At 41.9% G+C, this 5,996-nt stretch overlaps 1 pseudogene; it reads left to right on the top strand.

Moving 5' to 3' along the window:
• The first annotated feature begins 765 nt into the window (after positions 1 to 765).
• On the top strand, positions 766 to 2,499 carry LOC118550289 (elongation factor 1-alpha 1 pseudogene; annotated as a pseudogene).
• Positions 2,500 to 5,996: the final 3,497 nt, after the last annotated feature.

The following is a 5,996-nucleotide window of genomic DNA, read 5'->3' as shown; positions in this document are numbered from 1 at the left end:
GTATGCTAGCAAATGCATTAACAAGTTTCCCCTTTAAAATGCACTGAAGTAGATGTATCTTGAAAATAAATTTGAATGGACTAGTACAGAAACTTACCTGGATTTTTAGTACAATTTGATGAATAGCCACATTGATGCCTGAGATGGTAAAGAAGATACTCATTTGGAATGAAATTATTTTAGATTGCCTAGAACGATGACTATCACCCTATAAATAATGGACTCGGTTGCCTTCGGGGGAGCTGAACACCCACATGCCTACGTGGTTGTGTGGGTCATGTGATCGTTGAACTTGAGACCTACTTTGCAGAACTGTCCTATTGCCTTTGTGCCAAGGTTTGAAAACAGAGTGTCTCCCTACTTGCAGTAGTGATTTTCAAGATACCAGTAGTAATATTTACTCACCATCCTCACTGATCGTTCCCGTCTTCTGGAGAAGGAACCTGTAACAGAGACTCATTTGCACCAAAGGTCTAAGGATGGCAGGAGGTGGGTGTTAATGCAGCAAAGGCAGGCAACCAAATGCGAACAGTAAGAAACGCTCTGCCCTTGGCAAAAGCCAGTTCATTTAAGTTTCCATTAACATTTCTCCATTTGTGGTTGCTAATCTCAAGTCCCCTGGGCTCGTGTGCTCATTAAACGCACTGAAGAGTTATACAAATCTCTTATCCCAGAATATATTTAATTCGTGAGGTTGAACATTCATATAGAGAAGTTACCCATGGTTCATGTACTTAAAACAATCAAACTACACTTTTTCGCAACGGGTTTGCCGCCAGAACACAGGTGTCATGAAAACCACCGCTCAACCTAAACCAAAATGGGAAAGGAAAAGACTCACATCAACATCGTCGTCATTGGACACGTAGATTCGGGCAAGTCTACCACTACTGGTCATCTGATCTACAAATGTGGTGGGATCGACAAAAGAACTATCGAAAAATTTGAGAAGGAGGCTGCTGAGATGGGAAAGGGCTCCTTCAAGTATGCCTGGGTCTTGGATAAACTGAAAGCTGAACGTGAACGTGATATCACCATTGATATCTCCTTGTGGAAATTCGAGACCAGCAAGTATTATGTGACCATCATTGATGCCCCAGGACACAGAGACTTTATCAAAAACATGATTACAGGCACATCTCAGGCTGACTGTGCTGTCCTGATTGTTGCTGCTGGTGTCGGTGAATTTGAAGTCGGTATCTCCAAGAATGGGCAGACCCATGAGCATGCCCTTCTGGCTTACACCCTGGGTGTAAAACAACTAATTGATGGTGTTAACAAGATGGATTCCACTGAGCCACCCTACAGCCAGAAGAGATACGAGGAAATCGTTAAGGAAGTCAGCACCTACATTAAGAAAATTGGCTATAACCCCAACACAGTAGCATTTGTGCCAATTTCTGGTTGGAACGGTGACAACATGCTGGAGCCAAGTGCTAACATGCCTTGGTTCAAGGGATGGAAAGTCATCCGTAAAGATGGGAATGCCAGTGGAACCAGACTGTTTGAAGCTCTGGATTGCATTCTGCCACCAACTCGTCCAACTGACAAGCCCTTGCGTCTGCCTCTCCAGGACGTCTACAAAATTGGTGGTATTGGTACTGTCCCTGTGGGCCGAGTCGAGACTGGTGTTCTTAAACCTGGCATGGTGGTCACCTTTGCTCCAGTCAATGTTACAACTGAAGTAAAGTCTGTTGAAATGCACCATGAAGCTTTGAGTGAGGCTCTTCCTGGGGACAATGTGGGCTTCAATGTGAAGAACATATCTGCCAAAGATGTTCGTCATGGCAATGTGGCTGGTGACAGCAAAAATGACCCACCAGTGGAAGCAGCTGGCTTCACAGCTCAGGTGATTATCCTGAACCATCCAGGCCAAATCAGTGCTGGATATGCACCTGTGCTGGATTGTCACACAGCTCACATTGCTTGCAAGTTTGCTGAGCTGAAGAAGAAGATAGATCGTCGTTCTGGAAAAAAGCTGGAAGATGATCCCAAGTTCTTGAAATCTGGTGATGCTGCCATTGTTGATATGGTTCCTGGCAAGCCTATGTGTGTTGAGAGCTTCTCTGACTATCCTCCTCTGGGCCGTTTTGCTGTTCGTGACATGAGACAGACGGTTGCTGTGGGTGTCATCAAAGCAATGGACAAGAAAGCAGTTGGAGCTGGCAAGGTCACCAAGTCTGCCCAGAAAGCTCAGAAGGCTAAATGAATATTATCCCCAATACCTGCCACCCCAGTCTTAATCAGTGGTGAAAGAATGGTCTCAGAACTGTTTGTGTCAATTGGCCATTTAAGTTTAATAGTAAAAGACTGGTTAACGATAACAATGCATCGTAAAACCTTCAGAAGGAAAGGAGAATGTTTTGTGGACCATTTGTTTTTTTTGTGTGTGTGTGGCAGTTTTAAGTTATTAGTTTTTAAAATCAGTACTTTTTAATGGAAACAACTTGACCAAAAATCTGTCACAGAATTTTGAGACCCATTAAAACAAAAGTTTAATGAGAAAAAAAAACAAAAAACAAAAAAAACAATCAAACTACAGGGTAACTCTTTTTTGATGCTAGCATTAAGAGAGCCCACGTTTTTCTTTAAACCTTACCACGTGTATCAGCTTCATATAATTAGCACTCATATTTCCATATTCTCTGATTATTATCAGTGAGAATCTTCCATATTTCATAAGAGGTCCGGACAGAACTGATTTATCTTCAGCTCTCAGCATGCACGCTTATATTATCCTTTATACACGCTCTATTCTGAGAGATGCAATACCGTGATTTGGTTTCCTAACCAAGGCCACGGGCAGAACCCACCTGCTACATGCTCAGTTGGAGATGCTCCAAGGGCAAGCGTGAGATTGGGTCATTCGTTCTCATTCTGCACCCTCACCCCACCGTGCAGACATTCAGTGCTCACTCCACCTACGAGTAACCGGGTGAGCACATAATTTCTGTTTATCGGTGACCTGATACTCAGAAGAAAAATGCTATAGACCAGGATACACTAGTGGCGGGAACAAATCATGGGGATGATTGCACGTAGAAGTGCCAAGTCTTTAACTCTGGTATCTTGTCAGCGCTGTATTAAGTTGCGAAAGATTTCACAGAGGTTCAGCAGGAGTGAAGCCAATTTATACATTTCACTTGTTGAATACCGAAGTTATTTCCTTATCATAAATACATTTAGCTATATTGTGATATTTACTTTTGTTGATTGATGTGTGCGAGATCACAGGTGCTATTCATCAGCTATGAAGCATTTTGAACAGTTGTCAACATTTGACCTTGGCATCAAGGAGTCCCAAGGTTCAAATCCTGCCTTGGCCACTAATCACCCAGGCAGGTGTGGAGGATAAACATACTTCCTACATCACAATGTTTCTGCAAGGATTAAATTAGATAATCAGTGTACAATGCTTAGGCTAGAGCCAAACACATGGTAAGTGCCCGGTGAACAGGGCATGATGGAAATGTTGCTCATGATGGAAATGTTGCTTTGCACTTTCATTTTTGGTACTTGGAAATCAGAAGGGTTTATTTCAATCAGCAAAAACGTATTTTCAAAATGTAAGATTAGATCATGCATGGCATGCCTCCTTCAACTCTCCAAGGACATTCTTCATATTTGATAGGTTCCAAGCTCTTTATAGGGTGTGCAAGACCCCACCTGGTTTGGCCCTGGCTTCAGTTCATGTGTTCTCCTACTTGCTCAGAGTTCCAGCCACATGATCTGCTCCTGCCTCTGCCGCTCATCAGGCCTGCTGCCCTCCCAGCTCCTTGGCCCTGGTCATTCCCTCTGGGCCTGGATATGTGCATGGCTGGCTTCCTTATGTCCTTCAGCTCGTGCTGGATTATGGCATCCTCAGAGACATCTCTCCTGACAAGCCTGTGCCCCTAGCCTGCATGTATATCCACAAGCCAACCATACAGGAATAAATAGATGTCTCTCTTACTTCAATGAAGTATCCATAAGATCAGGGATATTGCCTTGTCTCCTGCTTTATCCTCAGCATCTAGAACAGTGCATTTCACACAGCAGACCCAGTTTTTGTTGAATGAATGAATGCATTCCAAATCCTTCTTACTTTCCTACCACATTGCTATTTGATATGCATTTTGTAGCCAGAGGAGAAGTCAACATGATTCACAGAACACCATGGGAATGCAATGTAATGGAGACAATTCTAGGTCCAGAGTCAGAAGTCCTGAGTGTGAATTACAGCTATCCCTCAGTTTCCCCGTTTATACAGATTGTGAAGCCTGCGACGTTTTGAAGGTTAAGTGGGAAGAAGTGCTTTAAAAATAGCAATCCTGCTGCGTAGCATGCTTAGAAGCTTAATTGTGGGAAATGAATATATGGATATATGATAGAAAAGATAAAAAACATTCTGTGTGCTTATTGCAAGAGAATGGTGGAGCATGTATCATTTCATCCTCACTTTACTGACGAGAAAACTGGGATTTACAAAAGTTTAGTAACCAAAGATACCATTAAATGTTTTCTTTAAGGGGGCACCTGGGTGGCTCAGTCGTTAAGCGTCTGCTTTAGGCTCAGGTCATGATCCCAGGGTCCTGGGATCGAGCCCCGCATCGGGTTCTCTGCTCAGTGGGGAGTCTGCTTCTCCCTCTCCCACTCCCCCTGCTTGTGTTCCCTCTCTCACTGGCTCTCTTTCTGTCAAATAAATAAATTAAATATATTTTTTAAAATGTTTTCGTTTAAATTTACATTCCTATAAGGTAGGAAGTTATATATGGATACCTTAGAACTTTTTTTTTTTTTATTTTAACCATTCATTTATTTACTTATTCATTCAGCAATGTTTTATTGAATGTTTGCTTATTTTCTGTGCTCAGCACTGGGCTAGTCTATATATACAAACAACATGTAACACCAATTTAAGTTGAGAAATTATTTCACATTTCAGTGTGCTGGAAGGCTGGGCTGGGCACAATATGGCATCTGAGACGTCTTTCATGATTTCTTGGATATTGTCCTTTTTTGTTTGGACTACAATTGGAAAGTTGAATCATTAGGGAAAAAAACCGTATCTGAATTGAAGTCCTCAGATAAATATCCCTGTTTTTAAGTGTCAAAGCAGAAGTTACAGCCAAATTAACCTGGTCCGACAATAGTGGTTAACTGATAATTTGAGCATTACCTGGATGAATGATTCAGATGGATTTGCAAACTAGCCAGCATACCTTCTCATCCTAAAGATTTGATTTAGAATCTAACTTATCTAGCTAGCACCGACTCATCAAATGAGCACTAGAGAAAGTTCTCATGAAATAACTATTAGTGTATTAAGAAAGGCCTTGGTGGTGAGGGAGAACCAAAACATCAGATGTTATATATAATATTAGGGGGAAATTGGAAGAAGTGATTATTTCTGCTTGTTTTTATGTCATTTGGCCATTCTAATCAGGTCGTTGATGAGAGAGAACTTAAATAAATGATATAATCATTATAAAAAAAAAGAAGAAGAAGAAAGGCCTTGGAAGTTTGGAGATAATCTTCTGCCTAGATTGATCACACACTCGCTGGATTCTAACATAGATCCAAGCTCAAAATTGACTCCAATTCTTTACCTTTTAAATATCAGGAAGGTGAGGACCTCCAGAAGTTTGGATAAATTCAGAGAATCACGTCTACAGACATCGAAAGCCCCATCACTGGAAAAGTTGCATGTGGTCACCTCTGGTTTACGAAGCAGGCATGAACACTAAGTGGGCCAGTCTCTGTCATCTATAATAGGTAGGATGTCATCACAGAAGATGACACCAACACCTTCACCAACACAATATCAAAATCAGAGGACCCTTTAGACAATGACCCGGTAGTTACAGATCCCACTATGCTCTGAGTTCCATGGGGGGACTAACACTGTGTCTCTGGCCTTCTGACACCATCTCAATATCCTCTAAATCACCCACTGTGCTCCCGTCTTGTTGGAATATTGCATTTGCTTAAGGAGTAACAGCGTGTTTACTAAGTAC

Source organism: Halichoerus grypus, chromosome 7, assembly GCF_964656455.1.
Source record: "Halichoerus grypus chromosome 7, mHalGry1.hap1.1, whole genome shotgun sequence".
Taxonomy (NCBI): Eukaryota; Metazoa; Chordata; class Mammalia; order Carnivora; family Phocidae; genus Halichoerus; species Halichoerus grypus.
This window is presented reverse-complemented; position numbering and strand designations above follow the sequence as displayed.